General features: G+C 42.0%; 1 protein-coding gene across 7 annotated transcripts in view; it reads right to left on the bottom strand.

Moving 5' to 3' along the window:
• The window catches only part of kank1a (KN motif and ankyrin repeat domains 1a), a 247,080-nt gene that overhangs the window by 161,530 nt on the left and 61,771 nt on the right, over nt 1–23,779 (bottom strand). Inside the window, exon 1 of one of the 7 annotated variants that reach the window (XM_043718278.1) lies at nt 8,650–8,666. The exons of the other annotated variants lie outside the window; for them this stretch is intronic. The gene's annotated coding sequence lies outside the window, so the exon portion shown is untranslated. Of the gene's footprint in view, nt 1–8,649; nt 8,667–23,779 lie in introns of those variants that run through there. 7 annotated transcript variants of the gene reach the window in all.

Here is a 23,779-nt window from a genome sequence, read left to right as displayed (position 1 = left end):
GAGAAAGGCAACAGAACAAGGACATGCCGCAACCCAAAGGACTAGCCACACTACCATACATCAGCATTTCCGAACTGACAGCCAGACTACAGCGACCACTAGGACTTTTAACAGCACACAAACCAACAGTCACCCTCAGACAACAACTCACCAGAACGAAGGACCCGATACCCAGCATGAGCAAAACCAATGTAGTGTACAAAATCCCATGCAAGGACTGCACAAAACACTATATAGGACAAACAGAAGGACAGCTAACGATCCGCATCCATGAACATCAACTAACCACGAAACGCCACGACCAACTATCCTTAGTAGCCACACACGCAGACGACAAGCAACATGAATTCGACTGGGACAACACTACCATTATAGGGCAAGCGAAACAAAGAACAGCTAGGGAATTCCTAGAAGCATGGCACTCATCCACAAACTCCATCAACAAACACATCGACCTGGACCCAATATACCTGCCACTACAGCGGACAGCTGAAACTGACAACCGGAAGCGGCAGGGACAGGCCACTATAAATGCCGGAGGAAACACCACAGAAGCGCTTCGCAGGAGGCTCCCAAGCAGTGAGGATGTCACCTAGACAGGGGACGAAACGTTTGCAACAAAAATTCCCAGCTCGGCGAACAGAACCACAACAACGAGCACCCGAGCTACAAATCTTCACCCAAACTTTGAACCCAGTGTTGTGTGTTTTTCTAAACTTTTCCCAGGTCATTGAAACCATTTTTATTCTTCTGAAAAATGGAAGCATTAATTAATACTGTAATTGAAACAGCGATTTCCAACAGACTTTTTTTTTACAAGCTAAATTGAAGTCTGGTTTCTGGAATCTTACAGATTTCACAAAGTAATTTATTTGATTTGAGTAAAATACTGAAAGTAACTCTGATCCTAAACAAAAACCTACAATTCAAATAAAAGTTTTTAATCGACAGTTTTTAGCACGACCTTGATACATCACCAGAGGAGAGTGCATTTACTTTATCAGCAACAGACTGTCAATTGTCCAGTGCTTTGATCCATAAAACTGTTAGCTCAACACTGCACCAACTCACTTTGTGCCAAATATGTATGGAACAAATGGAGCCCTTATCAGTTGTGTTCACAGTTCACATAACATGCTGCTACTTTGCTCATTTTTAGCTCACACTATGATAAGCAAAGCTAATTTTCAAATTATTCTTACAACTGTCAAAAATCACTCTGTTCAAGAAAACAGATTCAAATGGTGTAGGTGAAGGTTGTTATCTTCAACAATGTGGCATTGTTGGCAACGTCAGGATTTGCCACCTTGTCCCTAATTGCCCCTTAAACCAAGAGGTTTGTTAGGCCATTTCAGAGGGCAGTTGAGAGTCAACTGTATTGCTGTGGGTCTGGAGTCACATGTAGCCAAGTTGGCAAATTATTTAGAATATAGAGAGTGAACTATATGGGTTTTTACAGGATTCGTTAAATATGATGATAGCTTTAGAAATTTGGACTTGAATATGTGACCAAAGCCTTAATCTGTGGCTTTGGTTAAATACTCCAGAAGTTACCATATGTCTTCCTTGTGTCACTTGCAATGAGTGGTCAGAATTGATTGGAGCTGTGGTCTGATTGTAATTTAGATGGGAGGGAATCCTCCAAACTTACAGATGTGCAGCTGGAATAGTTAGCAGGCCACTGCAAGCTGCTCTTCCACAATGGAATAAGGCAAACAAAGACAATGATTCCAAATGCATCTCACACTGAGGTGCCAATATGATAATTACTCTAATGGTCACTAGGTGAATTATAATCTGTATAGAAAGAAAGAGAGAGAGTCAGTTTAAAAAGAGAACTACAAAATTCTCAGGCCGCCAGCTGCAGTTGTGGCAAGTTTTTTCGAGTTGATATGGATACACAGCAGTCTCCCCAATATTCTTTGTGGAGCTAATCAATCCTCCAAAATAAATTACACCAATCTCAAATCTCCTTTAAAATACAAGCACCACAATACGTGATATCCACAGAAATGTCCGTTACTACTTAAAACAAAAACTCAATTCACAAATAAGGTCTTGAGTAAATATGACAAGGTCACTGCTGTTTCAAGTGACTGAGCAAGTTGAAATTTCACTAGAATTTAGAAGTTTTCTTTAAAAAGTATGGGATCAATTATATAAGCCAGTTCCTTTTTCTAAAAAGGAGGTGGGAGTATGCATAGTTGTCTTTGCAGGAGTACACAATCTGAAATTTAATCCAGAGTGGATTATTCACTTGGGTTACAACCTGGTTGAAATCACATACAAAAGACAAAAGAGCCCTCAGAGCTCAGTTGAGGACGAGGAGTCCAGTAGTTCAGTATGGTTGCATGCTGAGGACAGAGACTCACTGAAGCAGCTGAGATTCTGATTGCTGGAACGGTTTCTGTGCCCACTTGATAACATTAATGGATCCAGGTCACCCTGATTTCTGAAAGCATAGTTGGACAGTCCACAGATGTATGTCACCTTTGGTGAAGAACATGCCTGTGCAACTTGGATGAATTTCCTTAGCCTCCCAAGAAACCGGAGGTGGTGTTGTGCTTTCCTGACCGTAATGACAACACGGGTGGACCAAGATAGAGAGTTGGTGATTGTCAATTAACGCTCTTGACTACAGACGCAGACATGGCTTGATGGCTGGGGATCATGCTAAATCTCAAATGGAGGGAAACGTGACTCCTTTGTGAAGGAGGTAGAGCTTTGAGGATCATGTGACTGGAATTGCTAACATATATACTAAGTAGACTGTTCAGCCAATTCTTGAGATTTGTCTTAGTTGCATATGACATTTAATGCATAATTTCTAATTTATCAATCATAATTTGACCATTAAGTTATATCTACCTGAGGTTCATTCCAAGTGTAAAGCATTGGGCTTTAGTCGGGGTAGTGTTCATTTCTCACTTTGTTCAAGTCATTTACAGTATGCTCTTTTGCTAAAATCCTAGAATCTTGTGGCATCATTCTTCCAATAAATAATTTATAATCACTGGTAAGGTGCCGAAGGACTGGGTGAAGAGGATAACATTGTGCCATTGTTTAAGAAAAGCTGTAAGGAGAATCCCAGGAACCACAGATCCAAGAGTCTGACATCAGTGATCGATAAGCTATTGCAGGTGATCCTAAAAGATAGGATTTATGTGCGTTTGGAGAGACAAGGATTGATTAGGGATAGGCAGCATGATTTTATACACAGGAAATAGAGTTTCACAAACTTGATTGAGTTTTTTGAGGAAGTAGCCAAAAAGATTGAGGAGGGCAGAGTGGTAGATGCTGTTTACTTAGTCTTCAGTAAAGTCTTTGACAAGGTTCCACGTGTAAAGTTAGATCACATGGGATTTCCAGGTAAGCTTACCAATTGGATACAAAATTGCTTTGATGGAAGGAGACAGAGGGTGGTGGAGGAAGGTTATTTTTCAAACTGGAAGCCTGTGACCAGCGGTGTTCCACAGAGATTGGTACTGGGTCCACTTTTGTTTCTCATTTATATAAATGGTTTGGATCAGAATACAGAAGATATGGCTCGTAAGCTTGCAGATGACACCGAAATTGCGTGGTAAAGTGGACACTGAAGATTATAAGGTTGCAATGGGATTTTGCTCAGTTGGGTCAATGGGCTGAGGAGTGGAAGGTGGAGGGTAATTTGAATACATGTGAGGTATTGCAATTTGGTAATACAAACAAGGACAGGACTTATACAATTAATGGTAGGGCCCTGGGTAGTGGTATAGAACAGAGAAACCTGGGGGTTCAGGGACATAATTCTTTGAAATTTGTGTCATAGGTGGACGGGGTGGTTAAGGTTTAACATGCTTTCTTTCATTGCTCAGACCTTTGAGTATAGGAGTTGGGACGTCATGATGAGGTCTCTTCTGGAGTACTGTGCCCCATTCCGGTCACCCTGCTGCAGGAAGGATATTAGTAATCTGGAGAGCGTTCAGAAAAGATTTACCAGAAACGTTGCCAAGAACGGAGGGTTTGAGATATAAAAATAGGTAGAAAAGGCTGAGAATTGTTCCACTGGAGCATAGGAGGTTGAGGAGTGACCTTACAGATCTTTATAAAATCATGAGGGGCATAGATAAAGGTGAATGACAAGGGGGGGGGGTGGGGGGGGGGGAGAAAGAAGAAGACGACAGAGAGACGAGAAAGAAAGTTCAAAACTAGGGGGCATCTTTTTGAAGCAAGAGGAGAAAGATTTGAAAAGGACATCAGGACATTTTCTTTTTGAACACCAGAAAGAGTGGTTCGTCTGTGGAATGGACTATCATAGAAAATGGTGGGTGGAGGTCATCATAGAATCCCTACAGTGTGGAACAGGCCTTTCGGCCCAACAAATCCACACTGACCCTCCGAAGAGTGACCCACCCAGACTTATTTCCACAAGCCCATTACTCTACATTTTACCCCTAACACATCCCTGAACACTATGGGCAACTTAGTTTGGCCAATTCACCTAACGTCCACATCTTTGTACTGTGGGAGGAAACCAGAGCAGCTAGAGGAATCCCATGTGGACACAGGGAGAATGTGCAAACTCCAGTGGAATCGAACTTGGGCCCCTGATGCTGTGAGGCAGCAGTGCTAACCACTGAGCCACCGTGCCACCCCAAAAGGTACAGTTACGACATTTAAAAGATATTTAGGTAAGTACATGAACAAGAAAGGTTTGGAGGGACAAGGGTCAAGCACAGGCAGGTGGGACTTGTTTAGTCTGAGAACATGGTTGGCATGGACTAGTTAGACCAGAGGGTCTGTTTCAATGCTGCATGACACTGTAACTGAGATTTCCAATGTTTTCTATTTCACAAAATATATTACAAATCTTGACCAGGATCAGAACACCAGATTACTTTTGATCCTTGCTAGGCTTCTATCCACTATTACTTCCTTTGGGTTATGTCCAACTGTATCTTTGTTCCAAAAATCTAGCATGATGCTGTCTCAGTGCTTTGGAGTTGAGAAAACTGCACAGATAATGTTGGAAGCAAAGTCAGGTAGTTAAGCTTTCTTGAAAGAGGGCACTGTAAACAGCTGGCAACTATGATTAATTTCACAAGATACGTAACATGTCAAAAAAAGTGATTTTGGGTGGAATGCAAATTAATTTTGAACATCATACTGTATTCAAGAAAAGGGAGAGGAAGGTAAAGGATGGGGAGGCTATTCCAGTGCAGTTTGAATCCTTTTCGAAATGGCATTAACGTGGAATGATATGTCCAGAATACAGGCAAAGCAGTTATTAGGATCATTGCTGAGTTAACAGATTATATTGTGGGGAAATGCCACCATTAATTTGTGGCTGCTACCTTTGCAACTCCTAAAATTAAAATCCTATTTTCAGTGACAGTGACACTTGTGTGATCCAAGGAGAGGGAATGGTGAATTCAAGAAAACAGTCCTCAATCATATTTCTCAGAATAACACACCGGTCAGTGAGCAGTCAGAATAACACACCGGTCAGTGAGCAGTCAGTCAAGAAACAATCGCTTCACTTTTCACAATTCACTTGTTATCCCAAGTTTTTTTAAAAAACGTTTCTTCAAGTTCCTATTTTTAAATTTGAAGCTTAATTCATTTTCTTTCCCAACCACAAATTTACAAAAGACGGTGAACAAGAGAGAGGACATGGTACAAAGTGTTGTAATATTGGCAGTGTATTATATCAACACTTAAGTCATTGTTACTAAGATCCATTGAGCACAAATATATTTAAAAAACTCACTCTTTCACATTTCTCACCAAACTGTCCAATCAGAGGGAATTGGTTTGGAATGAGTTTATGTACATGGCTCAAATATTTCACCAGAATGCTAAGACACTTGCTGCAGTATATCACTGCTGCTCCTGCTCAGCTTTTACCACATTATCAGATTTCCAGCCTAAGCTACTTCCTAGCAACCAGGAATTGAAATTTTGGAACAATTCCTCATCAAACTATCAAGCCTGATTGTACTACCCCACTTCACAAATGAAATCACCAAACCAAGTATGAACCCGAGACAAAATGTCTGGAGTTAGAACAAGAACAAGAACAATACAGAACAGGAAGAGGCCCTTCGGCCCTTCAAGCCTTCACTGACACAGGTCAGGCAGCATCAGAGGAGCAGGAGAATCGACATTTTGGGCATAAGCCCTTCATTAGGAATAAGGCTTGTGGTCCGAGGGGTGAGGGGCAGGGCTGGGGGTGTGGGAGGGGAATGGAGAAACTGGTGAAATCCACATTAATCCCATGTGGTTACAGCGTCCCAAGGCAGAAAATGGGGCGTTCTTCCTCCAGGCGTTGGGTGGTTAGGGTTTGGCTGAGGAGGAGGCCCAGGACCTGCATGTCCTTGGTGAAGTGGAAGGGGGAGTTAAAGAGTTTGATCCACAGGAGTGGGGTTGTTTGATGCGGGTGCCCCAGAGATGCTCTCTGAAGCGCTCTGCAGGTTGGCATCCTGTCTCCCCAATGTGCAGGAGACCACACCGGGTACAACGGACACAGTAGGTGACCTGTGTGAAGCTGCAGGAAAATTTCTATCAGATGTGGAAGGAGCCTTTGGGATTTTGGATGGAGATTGGGGAAAGGGGGGGGTGGAAAGTGTGTGCGCCCTTCTTGTGGTGGCAGGGGGAGGTGCTGGGAGTGGAGTGTGGGCTGGTGGGGTGTGTGGATCTGACAAGGGACTCATGGAGGGAATGATCTCTCTGGAACACTGATAGGGCTTGGGAGGGAAATATATCCCTAGTAGCAGGGTCTGTTTGTACGTAGCAAAAGTGGTGGAGGATTATGCGATGTATCTGGGGAGGTTGGTGGGGTGAGCGGTGAGGACTGGGGGGGGGTTTCTGCCCTTGTTGCGTTAGGAGGGGTGGGTTCAAGGGAGGTGGTGCAGGAAGCTGTTTTACCTTTCCTATTTCTTCTGACTTTCCAAATGCTAAGTTGTGTCAGTCTTTTTTCAGAAGTTTAACAATGCTAAGTGGACAAAATAACCAGAATACGGAAAACAGTTACAAAGCAACTATACAGTAAGAGTTCCTGAATATTTTGTTAAGCCAACATAGGGGCAAGACAACACCAAAAGTCTTATCAGTACTTCATTGACCTAGGGCTTGAATTGTCCAAAGTAGAAAACGCAAGTCCGTTTACTTGGAGCAACATGCGATTCGACACATCAGTCACATCTTTCAGGAGTTCTTATTACAGTGAGATAAAAGAACAGAAGCATGCTGACAATTGGAAAACATTCAAACACTGTGCACATGATCAAAGGTGACATTTTCCTTGTGTATTTTATCATAGTGACCAGCAGTTGAATTCAGAGGCGGCATTTATTAAAAAAAAAGTTTTACTTATCTTGAGTCAATACAATTTATTAAGCAACTTACTTCCCCAAATACCAAATGGAATCAGTTTTCCCAAGCAACTTGTGAGTCAGAACAGGCAAACGAAAAAAAAACAACTTGCTGGATAAACAAGAGAAACTTCTCTGAAATACCATGACAAAAATTTTTTAACCAATATTGAATTCTGCAGCTTAATTTATTTGTGGACTAACAGCAGAAGGAGAAATGATGTGCAATATTTAATATTGAACATGTTTTTATAATTTCTTGCTGCTTTCTGTAAAGAGTGAAATAAGATTATAAAATTGTGAGGGTCATAGATCAGGTAGACAGGAAGAAACTTCTCCTTTTTCCGGAGGGATCAATAACGAGGAGCATAGAATTATCATCAAGAGTGTGGTGCTGGAAAAGCACAGCAGGCTACATCTGAGGAGCAGGAAAATCCATGATTTGGGCAAAAGCCCTTCACCATGACCTGTGCTTTTTCAGCACCACACTCTTGACTATAATATTCAGCATCTGCAGTCCTCACTTTCGCATAGATTTATAGGAAAGGGGCAGACGGTTGCGAGATATGAAGAAAAACCTTTTCACCCAGGAGATGGCGAGAATCTGTAACGCATTGCCTGTAAGGGTGGGTGAGGCAGAAACCAGTGTAATACTGTAGTAGTATTTAGATGTGTACTTGTGATGTAAAAGTGTACAAGGCTATGGACCAAGTGCTGAGAAAATGGAATTAGAATGTAGTTAGGTGGTTCTTTTTAACCAAGATGGATGTGCTGGGCCAAACAGCCTTTTATTCTGTGCTGCAGATCTCTGTTACTAAAGGACAGAATGTAAATAAAACTGGTTTAATTGACCTATATTTATAATACTGAGAGAACAATAATTTACTAAGGCCCAAATGGATCACTGCATGTGCAACTTTCCAGCAACTGCTACAACAACTGCTGTTACGATACCCTGTGAAATGCAATAATAAAGTTTTACAAGACCTTTGTGCAGATACAGAGTTCACAAATTTGTGCAAGTAACAAGAAAAATTTAGTTCTACAAGATTTAGAATTCAGCAAGCAACCGTCTCTGAAAGTTGTTTTCGTTACAATGGATCTTCCAGTTTAGCTGCACTCAGTGAAGGGAGTACGTGATAAAACCCGCTATTGTATACTGTTTTTGTCCACCGAGTAGTTTTGCGTTTGAAGGACGTCTGCATTACCATGATGCAGCAGCAACATAAATCCTGATGAAGCAGGTGCAGGCAGTGAACAGGTTTCATGTTTGAAAGGATAAAAAGGCAACACATACCTCACTCCAGCGTTCTGAAACATAGTCAGCTACACTTCATAGTCACTCCTTTTACTTTGGGAGTTCTAACCAATTCACATTCTTCAAGTTCCAATTAACTCCTTTTATCCCCCTGTGGTCTTTAGCAAGTTTTCTTTTCCACAGAGGTTTAATTTTCTTTTGCGTTTATCTCCATTGCGATCTTACATAAAGCGTACTGACCTTGTCAGGAATTTGCCTCTTTTGAAAGCACAGCATTTCTGCTTTAATTACTTCCTGCCTCTGCCACTTGAAAATTCTCTTTTTTTAAAATTAAACAAAAACAGCAGTCAAATTGAAGGGAAAGGAAGCACTTTTAAATTCAGATTGCACCAACACCAGGCTATGGCTTCAGTTTATCACAGCATTTTAAAACAGTCCACTTTTTGAATATATTAAACTACATCAAAATAAAATTTTCACTCATTATATAGAAGAGAGAGAAGGGAGGCAAAAAGTGACAATCCTAAAAACATCCTAAATACAATGTTAAAAATTGCTAACACTTAAATGGGAACACAACCTTGTAATTTTGGCTGCTGGTATCCCTTTCTAATGAAAGAGCAGGGTTAGAAAGATAGGAATTAGAAATGCATAGAAGTCATGAGTATATCAATGCTGAAGGCATCAAGCTTATTTTCTATTGAGATCTACTCAGGGGCAGCATGGTAGCTCAGTGGTTAGCACTGCTGTCACACAGTGCCAGAGACCCAGGTTCGATTCCATCCTCAGACAACTGTGTGTGTGGAGTTTGCACATTCTCCCAACGTCTGTGTGGGTTTCCTACGGGTGCTCCGGTTTCCTCCCCCAGTCCAAAGGTGCTGTGAGGTAGCACTGCTAACCACTGAGCCACCGTACCACCCAATCACTTAGCTCGGTCTATCATTTACTACTTAAAGCTGTTTGGTGCGCAAGTTGTCCTGTTTTGTAGCTTCACTGGGGTGACACCTCATTTTTGGTATTCCTGGTGCCCCTTCCAGCATACCGTCCTGCATCCTCCATTGAACCAGACTGTAAACTGTATTCAAAACAATTCTTTAGCAGCTAATGGTCCACATGAGCATTGGTGAAGTAATCAAAGTTTGTGCGAAGATTTGTAGCTCGGGTGCTCGTTGTTGTGGTTCTGTTCGCTGAGCTGGAAGTTTTTGTACTATCACTAACACTACTATTGTAGGGCAAGCCAGACAGAGAACAGCCAGGGAATTCCTAGAGGCATGGCATTCATCCACAAACTCCATCAACAAACACATCGACCTGGACCCAATATACCAACCACTACAGCGGACAGCTGAAACTGACAACCGGAAGCGGCAGGGTCAGACCACTATAAACACCGGAGGAAACATCAAAGAAGCGCTTTGCAGGAGGCTCCAAAGCACTGATGATGTCGCCTAGCCAGGGGACGAAACGTTTGCAACAAAAACTTCCAGCTCGGCGAACAGAACCACAAGATTGGTGAAGTAATCTCAAGTTGCCAGCTCTGTTCAAAGTCTATATCATTTAGCAATGCCATACATCATGATGCAGGATATCCTCAAATTGAAATGTTAAAAATGGTTCATTTTCTTTAATAATTGAAAAACAGGCAATTTGGATTTTTCTTCTTAAGTGCGATTGCTTCAGAGTCATTTGCTTTCCAACATTTACCGCAAGACAGTAAGAAATCAGACCAGGAGGCAGCTGTTCGGTCCCTCAGCCTGCTCCACCATTCAACAGGCTCCTAAAGTCAAACTTTCCTGCCTTTATCCCATAATCCTAGATTTCCCTGCTGGAGAATCAATCCCTCTCTGCCTTAAGAAACACAAGGACTCTGCCCACAAACCACACCCCCAACACAACTCGCTTACTCACAGCACTAGCTCCCTTCACACACCATCCAATTATCTTCAAGAAATCAGAAGGACTAGAACCACATCCCAGCTAAATTCTGTGTATGATAGTGTTATCTTCCTCTTTCTTCACCTCAATTTGTGCTCTCTTCTCTTGGCTCAATACTAGCACTCTCCCTATCCAACTCATGCTAGTACACAAATCCCTTGCCTTCTCAGCACTGACCTGATAATGTCGCCTTTTCTTGAGCTGAAGATTATCAGGAAGGCATTTTGAATTGCACATAAATTGTTCAGTCAGGTTTTAAAATGTAGAAAGTTTGATTTTCGAATTCAAATTTCCATTCAGACCCAACTGGTAGATCAAAATGCTGGAAAAGCTCAGCAGGTCTGGCAGCATCAGTGGAGAGAAATCAGAGTTAACGTTTCGGGTTTGGTGACCTTTCCTCAGAACTGATGGTAGTAAGGAAAACAGTTGGTTTTTATGCCAAAGATTTGGGGGGTGGGGGGGGGGGGGGGGAAAGGGATAAGGAGTAAACGATAGGCAGGGATACAGCCCATCGAGACAGAGGAACAGTTGAACAGGCAAAGGAATGGATAACAATCTGGTTAGGAGTGAATAGCTGCTAATGCACCCTCAGTTCTTTCAGTTTTCCTGAAGTGGAATGTTCAATCTCTCTTAATGAAGGCAGCCACATGATATCAGTGAGTGTAAGTGGTTCTATTCATAGAACTGTACAATACAGAAGAGACTCTTTGGCCCATCCACTTCAAAAACAACAAAAAATGCACCACTATCTACACAAGACCCACTCCCCTGCACAAGGAGCATAACCGCATGTGTTATGATGTTTCAAGTGGTTATCCCAATATTTGTTAAAAACGTTGAGGTCTGCCACTCCCCTCTGAGGCAGTGAATCCCAGAACCCAGCCCTCTGGGTGGGGGAAAAAAAAAGGTTTTCCTCAAATCCGCTCTAAACCTCCTGCCCTCGACTTTAAGATTACACCCTTGGCTTTTTTTTTTACCTCCGGGGAACAGCTGCTTTTTATTCACTCTCTCCTTAGCCCTTAAACACCTCTGAAGACACCCCTCAACCTTCCCTGTTCCAAACAAAACAACCAGAGTCTATCCAGTGTCCCTTGATCACGGAAATGCTCCATCCCAGGCAACATCCTCTTGAGTCTCCTCTACACCCCCTCCACTGCTATCACATCCTTCCTATAGTGTGGTGACCAGAACTACACACAGTACTCCAGCTGAGGCCAAGCAAAGTTTTGTACAGCTCCAACAATGACCTCCCTACTTTTAAAATCTACGCCTGACTAATAGAGGTAAGTGTCCCATATTCCTTCTTAACTCCCCTATTAATCTATCCTGCAGCCTCCAGGGATCGGTGGACAAGCAGCCAAAGATCCCTGAGCTTCCTAGCGGCCTGCGATTCACTGAGCACTGCTTCGTCTTGTTCCTTCTTCCAAAGTACATCACCTCACATATATCAGGGTTAAATTACATCTGCTGCTGATCCTCCATCTGACCAATCTGTTTATATCCTCCTGTAACTCAAGATGGTTCCTCTATGTCAAATCCTCCGCCAATCTTTGTCATCTGCAAACTTACTTACAATCCCGCAACAGCCCCAAACATTTTTATCTACAACATAATTATAAATAATACCAACAATAAAGGGACCCAGAACTGATCCCTGCAGCACATCACTGCGCACACAAACAGCCTTCTACCAGTCAACCATAAATGTTCAGAAAGTGATTAGTTTTCAAAATAATTCCATTAATCGCAATTGAAATCTGTTGCAGTCTCCCTAAACACTCATTACAAACAAAAAACATACTACGCATTGCAAAAAAAAACAAAAACTTTAGAATTATTCTACAATTGTGCTGTTATTTACTGGCCAAGTTCAAATATTGATTTTAGTATGCCTCAGACATTAACAAAGATAAAAATGTTTCCTGCCAATGGATTCGATATGCTTTCTGTGTTACACCTGCTTGTCAATTTTCTAAGTCCATTTCAGGTAGCAATATCAAAAGAACACAGTAATAGGAGGGCAACAAGTGACAAAAGGTTCAGCTTAGACATCTTTTTCAAAAGGTTGCACAAAATGTTGACATAACTAAGTGTCTTCTATATCCATTAGCTACCATGATTTAAAACAGTGTTAATGATTAAAACTCTCAGCAAAAGTGATCTAATATAGCCTGGCAAATTTGGAACAGCTGAACTTGCTCTTTACAAAGATTTCATGCTCGATTACTTGACCTGGCTGGTAGAAGAGAAATGTAACTATTTAATAGTGAAACATTTCAGAATACACGTACACACTCCCAATATCAAAATCACAATGGCAATGGGCGAAGAATAAAATTAAAAGCCAAGGTAAGGGTCTAGTTTACTAGTTGACGATTAAATGGTTATATTTAACAAGTAAATCCAAAGCATTCCTAAAACTTAATTCTCCTTCACTAACTTAAATACAATAGGCTGTACATTCTCTGCACTCTTCAACCTTCAGGCCTTCTTCTAAGCTTCAGAAGGTGCAGTTTATGATTATTAGGAAAGAAAGAAAGAAAGAAAGAAAAAGAAAAATTCATTTTCAGCACAAACATAAAATGTTGCAGCACATTAAAAACAGTCAGGCTTACAAAATGATGTTGCTTGAATGGAATGCATGGGAATTTGTCTCTAGCTTCAACACGTTTCACAAATCAATGAACACAGATTAAAATCAAAACGTGGCCAAAAATGAACCGCAATCAAAATCCAGTTTACCCTCCGGTCCCCAACTACAGGCTTCTTTTTAAACACTCACTCAACCAACCTGCATTTTATAGGGAATGTTTCACAACCTTGGGCTATCAATGAAGTGATTTTGGATAATAATAAAACAGCTGTCAAATAGGTTATAAATGAAAACAAAATAGTTTCTCCTATGCAAGCAACTTTTTTTGGGGGGGATGTGGTTTAAAACTAGATGATAATATTAGAAAAGATGCAGTGTAGGCACAGTAAAGACAACTCACTGTTAATAAGCTACCAACTCCAACCACTGGAGTGCCTTTTTTTAAAAACAAATTCAGAACACAACATTAACACTGCCGTTTCTAACACCATAAATGTTCTCTGTTAAACAGAAGTTTAGATGTAAAAGCAGAATTTCAGGAGGAGTTATTACTACGAAGTACCTAGGAGGAGGGAAAACAAACTTGGAAATGAACATACTGGGTGAACTGGAGGTCCACTTTGAAATATACAGGCCCAGTTGGATTAGTTTGAGAGTCATTCACGAGTTTTGCTGGTTCTTTCTTCTGACGAAGATGCTTCCAGGTGAATGTAATGTTTACAAACTGGAGTCAAAACTATACTGGAGTCTTGTCCATGAGTTGATTCTGTTGTCACCTCACTGACACTTGCTCTGAAATTCCATTTCTTCACCCTATGGTGGGATCACAGTGCATGTATGGACGTGGGAGCAATACTGTTTCCCTGCAAGTTTGGCACAAGGAGGAATGTGCAACATTTACTGGGAGCTGTAACTAAATCCCAAAGAATCTGCGACAAAGACTGAGCAAGCCAAGAAAGACTATCTTGCAAACTGTAAATCCAAAAAAATACATTGCCCCATTGCTGTGTGGCATACATCAAGTCAATCTGCCTGTGGGTGCACATCCATGCTCAGACACAGAGTCAAAGTGTCATACACCTCGGAAGCAGATCCTTCAGTCCAACTCGTCTGAATCAACCAGACATCCCAATTTGATCCAGTCCAGTTAGACCCTCTTAACCCTTCCTATTCATATACCCATCCAGATGTCTTTCAAATATTGTAAGTGTATCAGCCTACACCACTTCCTCTGGCAGCTCATTCCATACTCTGCACCACCCGCTGTGTGAAAAAGTTACCCTTCAGTACCTTTTAAATCTTTACCCCTCTCACCTCAAACCTATGCCCTCTAATTTTGGACTCCCCATCCCAGGAAAAGACCTGACTGATAAACTCTAAAACCCCAGCCTCTTTGGCCTCTCCCAAACCCTTCAACCCTGGCAACATCCTTGTAAGCCTTTTCTGAACCCTCGCAGGTTAAATAACATCTTTCCTATCGAAGAGCGACCAGATTTGAATGCAGTATTCCAAAGGGGCCTCACCAATATCCTATACAGCTGCAACATGACCTCCCAAATCGGATATTCAACGCTCGGACCTATGAAGGCAAACATACCAAACGCTTTCTTCGCTAACCTGTCTACCCGAGATCCACCTTCAGGGAACTATGAACCTGCACCCCAAGGTCTCTTTGCTCACAACACTCACCAGGACTAGCCCATTAAGTGTAAAGTCAGAGCAGTGATTAGCCTTCCCAAAATGCAATACCTTGCATTTATCTAAATTAAACCCCATTTGATACTCATTGGCCAATCTGATCAAGATCCTGTTGTAATCTGAGGTAACCTTCTTCGCTGTCCACTACACCTCCAATTTTGGTGTCATCTGTAAACTTACTATGCCTCCTATAGCTGAAAATGTGTTGCTGGAAAAGCGCAGCAGGTCAGGCAACATCCAAGGAACAGGAGAATCGACGTTTCGGGCATAAGCCCTTCTTCAGGAATGCCTCCTAAAGTCACAGCCAAATCATTTATGCAAACAAACAAAAAGCAGTGGTCATACTGGTGTTTTCCAAATCACCAAACAACAAAGTGAAGGTTTCTTTACCAAGCAGCACACGCTCCTTTGCTGAGTGCTGGGATGGGAATTCACTTTCACCCAATGCCAAGTCTGTAAAACTTACAGCAGAAGCAACGATAACAACTCTGTATGGAAACTCTCAAATGGTTATCTTGCAAACCTGGATCATCGACACAAACCTTGGAGTATCTCATCCCAGTTAACTCACAATTAACTGGGAAACACCTACCTCTGTGGCTATGATTCACATGACCAATAAATCCTAACAGTAGTATGCACATTCCCAAATACCTCAAAACAGACTTTATATTATCATAATCAATAGCTGTGGAATCACAAACAGAATCATAGAATCCCTACAGTGCAAATGGAGGCCATTCTGCCCATCTGCTCTGCACCAACCATCTGAGAGCATCCTTCCCAGACCTCCCCTATCTCTATAACCAGCATTTATAAATTGGTAATGCGCATAACCTACATAGTATCCATGGATACTATGGGCAATTTAGCACAACCAATCCACTCTAACCTGCACATCTTTGGACTGCGGGAGGAAACCGGAGCACCCGGTGGAAAGCCACACAGAGAGAATGTGCAAAATCCACACAGACAGACAGTCACCTGAGGGTGGACTAGAACCCAGATGTACATAAACTTTACCCTTTTATTCAATTTAAAATAATTTTTAAAATTAAAAATATAAATGCTGACAAACAGAAATACCTTGACAAGGATTTTATCATCAAGACATAAACATTGCATGTGTTTTCATCTAGCTTCCAACTCGAGAAAACTAGTCATGCCTCAACTACCAAAGCATAGTTTACATTGGTTGAACAATACAGATGCAAGCTGAGAACTGAAATTTAATGTCAGTTTAATTTAGCTGTGCTTATTATCATTCTTGCGCATTTAACAGTACTTTCCAACTAAGCATTTACTTAGCTTGAAATAGCTGCATTGTTGAATGGAATTTTGTTGCATCATCCCAAAATTCAGACACTACAGTTCCGTAGCCCCTGCGAGACAGTAATGCAGATCTAATCATTTCTCGAAAGAGATCCCGACACCACCCACAACCCCTCTCCCTGACCTACCATCTTTTCGTGGATTGTATTTTGAGCTGCACAAGAGTCATAGAAATGTACGGCATGGAAACAGACCCTTCGGTCCAACTCACCCATGCTGACCAGATATCCCAACCCAATCTAGTCCCACCTGCCAGCACCCGGCCCATATCCCTCCAAACCCTTCCTATTCATATACCCATCCAAACGCCTCTTAAATGTTGCAATTGTACCAGCCTCCACCACTTCCTCTGGCAGCTCATTCCATACACGTACCACCTTCTGCATGAAAAAGTTGCCCCTTAGGTCTCTTTTATATCTTTCCCCTCTCAGCCTAAACCTATGCCCTCTAGTTCTGGACTCCCCGACCCCAGGGAAAAGACTCTATTTACCTTATCCATGCCACTCCTGATTTTATAAACCTCTATGGAGGTCACCCCTCAGCCTCCGACGCTCCAGGGAAAACAGCCCCAGCCTGTTCAGCCTCTCCCTGCTCCAACCCTGGCAACATCCTTGTAAATCTTTAATGAACCCTTTCAAGTTTCACAACATCCTTCCGATGGAAAGGAGACCAGAATTATACGCAATATTCCAAAATAACACTACTATGGCTGTGAATTCAAACTGCTCAACTCCAATGGAATATTTTTAGGACAAAACAAAAATGTAGAATTGTGGAACCCTCCTGTATTCAGAGTATTTAAATACAAGTTTACCACAGAGTCCACAGAAAAGCAGTAACTAAAAATCAGGTCAATTTGCATAATGCTGTTTAATATATAAAAATACATACATCATTTGTTTAATTTTTTTAAAAATAAACTTCTAGTCAAAGAGATGGCCCTCTTTTACCAATTACATGCTGCAAGGAAATCATTTAGTCCTCAGTTACTAACCTTCAGATTACAGAGAAAACTGCGATCATGAACTGAAATATGGCCATGAAGTTCACTAAATAGTTTCACGTGAAGACTTGAAGATTTTAGTGACTGTTTGGACTGGTAAACATATTTCTGAGCATATTTAACAGCTTGCAAGTTATACATGAAACTAAACAAAATGACCATAATCTTAGAGGTTTACAAAATTATGAGGGGCATGGATAGTGTAAATAGGCAAAGACTTTTCCCTGGGATCAGGGAGTCCAGAACTAGAGGGCATAGGTTTAGGCTGAGAGGGGAAAGATATGAAAGAGACCTAAGGGGCAACTTTTTCATGCAGAAGGTGGTACGTGTATGGAATGAGCTGCCAGAGGAAGTGGTGGAGGCTGGTACAATTGCAACATTTAAGAGGCGTTTGGATGGGTATATGAATAGGAAGGGTTTGGAGGGATATGGGCCGGATGCTGGCAGGTGGGACTAGGTTGGGTTGGGATATCTGGTTGGCATGGACTGAAGGGTCTGTTTCCATGCTGTACATCTCTATGACTCTAATTCCTGTTTCAATCTTTAAAACAAACCAACAGAGCATAGGAACAGCATTGAATATAGGAATCAGCAGAATTTAACCATTCTCTGTACTCGTATGAATAAAAATGTAATCAGGAACAACTTTTAATTCAACTAAAGAGATGTTAGGGAGGAGTTTTCTGCATTTTCGCACAATTCTAGCAACGTTGGGATCTGCAAGGATAAGCTACATAGCTCATTAACATTCCATCAATTAAAACACTCTAGAAAAACAATCCTCAGCGCAATTAATAATCCTCCTTCAACTCCATACACTGGTAATCTGCATGAATCTCTCTTCTCCCTGATGCAAAGACTCAAGCTAGACCCAACCTCTCCCAGCTGGGGGGTTGCCTGACAAAGGAGGTACACCAGATGCCACGAGCCTGCCCTGAAGATTTTTTAAAAATGCCCAATTTCAGGATGGCCTCAGGGTCTCTCTGACAGTGCAATGTCAAGTCAAAAAAGGCCCAGACTATCTACCTCTTTGTGAGCAAACTAGAGATCAGCGTTACTAACATTTCACAATTACTACCCAAAAAATGTCAATTCAAACAGTGGTTAACTATTGTGGGACATGCTAAGATTACGATAGGCCCTTCATAAATTCAAGGCCCAAATTAGATGGAAAAAAGACACAGTTCATGTTCTGGGTCCAGTTACCCTTCTTCAGAACTGGTCACTGGACCAGAAACGTTAAACATAGACACATAGAAGATAGGAACTGGGGGAGGCCACTCAGCCCTTCAAGCCTGCTCCACCATTCATCACAATCATGGCTGATTGCCCAACTGAGTAACCTAATCCTGCTTTCTCCCCATGACCTTTGATCCCATTTACCCCAAGTGCTATATCAAGCCACCTCTTGAATGCATTCAATAAAAAAGAACATTACAGCGCAGTACAGGCCCTTCGCCCCTCGGTGTTGTGACAACCTGTGAGACCAATCTGAAGCCCACCTAACCTAAATCAATTTCATTACCATCCATATGTTTATCCAGTGACCATTTAAATGCCCTTAAAGTTGGCAAGTCTACTATTGTTGCAGGCAGTGCATTCACGCCCTTACTACGGAGTAAAGAAACTACCTCTGACATCTGTCCTATATCTATCACCCCTCAATTTAAAGCTATGTCCCCTCATGCTAGCCATCACCATCAGAGGAAGGCTCACTGTCCACCCTATCTAACCATCTGATCACCCTGTATGCCTCTATTAAGTCACCTCTCAAACACCTTCTCTCTTATAAAAACAGCCTCAAGTCAGTCAGTCTTTCTTTATAACTTCTTCCCTCCATACCAGGCAACATCCTGGTAAAGCTCCTCTGTACCCTTTCCAAAGCTTCCACATCCATCCTCTGATGCGTGACCAGAGCTGTATACAAAACTCCCAAGTGCGGCCGCACCACAGTTTTGTACAGCTGCAACATGACCTCATGGCTCCGAAACTCAATCCCTCTACCAATACAAGCTAACACACTGTATGCCTTCTTAACAATCCTATCAACCTGGGTGGCAACTTTCAGGGAGCTATGCACATAAACACAGATGTGTCTACTCATCTACACTACCAAGAATCTTACCATTAGCCCAACACTCTTTATTTCTGTTACTCTTTCCAAAGTGAATCACCTCACACTTTTCTGCATTAAACTTCATTTGGCATCTCTCAGCCCAGTTCTGCAGCTTATCTATGTCCCTCTGTAACCCACAACATCCTTCCGCACTGTCCACAACTCCATCGACCTTAGTCTCATCCGCAAATTTACTAACCCATCCTTCTCTGCCCTCATCCAGGTCATTTATAAAAATGACCAACAGCAGTGGCTCCCAAAACAGATCCTTGAGGCACACCACTAGTAAGTGAACTCCAGGATGAACATTTCCCATCAACCACCTGCCTTCTCTTCTTTCAGCTAGCCAATTTCTGATCCAAACCACTAAATCACTCTCAATCCCATGCCTCTGTATTTTGTTCAATAGCCTACTGTGGGGAACTTTATCAAATGCTTTACTAAAATCCATATACATCACATCAACCACTTTACCCTCATCCATCTGCTTGGTCACCTTCTCAAAGGATCAATAAGGTTTGCGAGCATGATCTACCCTTCACAAAACAGCATTGACTATCCTTAATCAAATTATTCCTTTCTAGATAATTACAAATCCTCTCTCTCTTATAAGCCTTTCCAAAACTTTGCCCACAACAGAAGTAAGGCTCACTGGTCTATAATTACCAGGGTTGTCTCTACTCCCCTTTTTGAACAAGGGTCGAAAAGGTTGGTGCTGGAAAAGCATAAAAGGAGATCGTTCCTGATGAAGAGCTCATGCTTGAATCGTCGACTCTCCTGCTCCTCGGATACTGCCTGACCAGCTGTACTTTTCCAGCGCCACCCTTTTCTACTCTGACCTCCAGCATCTGCAGTCATCACTTTCTCCTTCTTGAACATGGGGACATTTGGTATCCTCCAGTCTTCTGACACTATTCCTGTAGACAATAACGACAAAGATCAAAGCCAAAGGCTCTACAATCTCCTCCCTGGCTTCCCAGAGAATCCTCGGATAAATCACATCTGGCTCAGAGGTCTTATCTATTTTCACACTTTCCAGAATTGCTAACACCTCCTCCTTATGAACCCTTAATCCCATCTAGTCTAGTAGCCTATATCTCCGTATTCTCCCCAACAACATTGCCTTTTTCCTGTGTAAATAGTGATGAAAAATATTTATTTTGTACTTTTCCTATTTCTTCAGACTCCACGCACAACTTCCCACTGTCCTCAAATGGGCCTAATCTTACCGATGGAAAGCTTTAGGATTTTCTTTGATCCTACCTGCAAAGGATTTCTCATGTCCCCTCCTGGCTCTTCTTAGCTCTGTCTTTGTCTTTCCTGGCTAACTTGTAATTCTCAGTGCCCTGAGCCTTCACGTCTCATCTTTCCATAAGCCTCTTCTTCCTCTTGACAAGAGATTCAACTTCTGTAGTAAACCACTTCCCTCGCTCGACCACTTTCGCCCTGCCTGACAGGTACATACTTACCAAGGACACATAATTGAAATGTGGAGCTTGTTCAACACCGATTATGTCCATCTCTTGCAGATCTCTTCCATTTGCTATGCATCCTAAGTCTCACCTAATCGCATCATAATTACCTTTCCCCTAGCGATGACTCTTGCCCTGCAGTATATACCCATCTCTTTCCATCGCTAAAGTAAACATAACCAAATTGTGGTCACTATCAAAGCGCTCACCTACATCCAAATCGAACACCTGGCCGGGTTCATTACCCAGTATCAAATCCAATGTGGCCTCGCCCCATGTTAGCCTATCTACATACTGTATCAGGAAACCCTCCTGCACATATTGGACAAAAACCAACTCATCTAAAGTACTCGAACAACAGCGTTGCCAGTCAATATTTGGAAAGTTAAAGAGCCCCATGAAAGCTACCCTGTTACTCTCACTTCTATCCAAAATTATCTTTGCTATCCTTTCCTCTACATCTCTGGAACTATTTGGAGGTCTATAGAAAACTTGCAACTCTCCTTTCTGGTTTCTGACCTCCGCCCATAATACTGCAGTAGTCCTTTCTGCCACCGTAATACTGCCCTTGACTAACAATGCCACACATCCCACTCTTTAACCACCTTCCCTGATCTTACTGAAACCTCTAAACCCCAGAACCTGCAACCACTAATCCTGTACCTGCTATATCTATGACTCCAAAATGGCCACATCAATGCTTTGGCATCAACTCCTTCCTGTGGTAACAAATCCGCACAGGTTCACCACGCTTTGGGTAAAGAAATGTTTCCTCATCTCCATTGTAAATAGAATCCTCAGACTGTGATCCCTGGCTCTGGACACACCCACCATCAGGCACATCCTCCCTGCATCTACTCTGTCTAGCCCTGTTAGCATTTACAAGCCTCGATGAGATCCCCCCTCATTCATCTGAGCTCCAGTAAAAAAAACAATCCTAACCTCGTCAATCTCCCCTTGTAAGTTAGTCCCACCATCCCTAGAATCTGCTTAGCTCTGCTTTCTCTTCACGTGTGCTGCCAGACCTGCTGAATTTTCCCAGCAATTTCTGTCTTTCGTTTCTGATTATCAGCACATTCAGTTATTTCAGGGTTTTTTTGGGTAAAACACCAGGAGAGTGTCAAATAAAAGCAGAATATTGTATATGGTGGAAATCTAAAACAAACAAAATGCCGAGGTGCTGAGCAGGATTTATGGATGAAAAAGGTTAATGTTTTGAGTCTGATGTGACATTTCTTCAGATGGGCAGCATTGTGGCTCAGTGGTTAGCGCCAGGGACCCAGGTTTGACTCCACCCCCAAGTGACTGTGTGGAGTTTGCACATTCTCCCAGTGTCTGCATGGGTTTCCTCCAGGTGCTCTGGTTTCCTCCCACAGTCCAAAGACCGGTCATGCTAAATTGTCCACAGTGTTCAGGGATATGCAGGCTAGATGGATTAGCCAGGGTTACAGGGACTGAGGGATAGGTCTGGGTTGGATGCTGTTTAGAGGGTTGGTGTGGACTTAATGGGCCAAATAGCCTGCCTCCACAATTTAGGGATGTATGACATCTATGGATTCTATAACTAAAGTACGGTCATATTGGACTTGGAATGGTAATCACTTCTCTCCACAAATGCTACAAGACCTGAAATTCCCCAGCATTCTCTGTTTTTATTTGAGACTATGTCAACTACATACCAATAATAGTCAAGCTCGCTCTCACAACTCATATGAATTAATCAATCTATAGTCACTTGAAACCTGTTCTCAAGTAATGATTCTGGAAAACAGTGACAAAGAATCTTGAACAAAGGTCCCAATGGACTGTAAGATCTGGGTCCTGGTTGCCATGATTAGAGAGTAACTCATCAATCTGTCATAGTTGCAATAAACTACATCTTGTGTAGAGGTGCCAATACTTAGCAAGACTCAATAATAATTTGTGCTGTACCACTGCTATCTCATGGTACATAAAGGATCCTGAAGCTCATTAGCCATGGATTAGCTTGTCAGTAATGAGTTGAGGTTTCCTAACTCAAGATGTTTTTTTAAATCTTCCTAATCTGTAATCTGAGTGCAATTCCACAGCACTTTACTCAGTATGAAATCTGAAAATCACAACAGTTCAAATTACTTCTGGGGACAGTGGTATTCAATTCTTAGAATGGTGATATTGAACAAAGAACGCTTTATCTATCTTCTGCCCATTCTGTTGCTTTTCCCACTGTGTACTCAAGGACTGTGACCACATTAACTGACTAATGTGGGCAAGCTTGATCATTTGCCAAAATACAAACAACCTCTTCTTGGTAAGGGAATGCACAGGCATTACTTAATTTCCCAGCACAGCAAATACATTGCATTCTCAGCAGAACGGAGCTCAGAAAGACAGTCCCTCCCCACACCATATGCCACCTGTAGGATTTAAACATTTTAAAACAAATGCACAAATGCAAAAAATTCTCCAGTGTTCAGCTTGACCGATCATTCCACATCCCTTAACAATGTACATCTAAAGATTTCATTGTTGTTTTACAAGAGTTATAGATTCCCTCCCTCCCTTCTAATGTTTAACAAGTTTATATTTATAAAACACCTTTAACAAAATGTTCCAAGACACTTCACAGGAGCGTTATAAACAAACTTTGTTACTGAGCCAAGCAAGATATTAGTTGGCCTAAGATTTAAAGCAGGAGTTTTTAAAAAGATGAAACTCAAAACGAGGAAATTGAGTTTGAGAGGTAGAGGGATGTAGGAGGAAATTCCAGAGCTTGCAAACCAGTCAACTGAATCAAGGGTGGAATGACGACGATGCACCAGAGACCAGACTGAGCTAAGTAAAAACAATGACTGCAGATGCTGGAAACCAGATTCTGGATCAGTGGTGCTGGAAGAGCACAGCAATTCAGGCAGCATCCGAGGACAGGCAAAATCGACATTTCGGGCAAAAGCCCTTCATCAGCGTGGAGCGATAAGCTAGAGGAGGGTGGGGGTGGGGAGAAAGTAGCAGAGAGTACAATAGGTGAGTGGGGGAGGGGA

Source organism: Chiloscyllium plagiosum, chromosome 2 (genome assembly GCF_004010195.1).
Source record: "Chiloscyllium plagiosum isolate BGI_BamShark_2017 chromosome 2, ASM401019v2, whole genome shotgun sequence".
NCBI classification, from domain to species: domain Eukaryota; kingdom Metazoa; phylum Chordata; class Chondrichthyes; order Orectolobiformes; family Hemiscylliidae; genus Chiloscyllium; species Chiloscyllium plagiosum.
The sequence above is the reverse complement of the archived record's forward strand: the minus strand, read 5'-3'. Positions and strand labels throughout refer to the sequence as shown.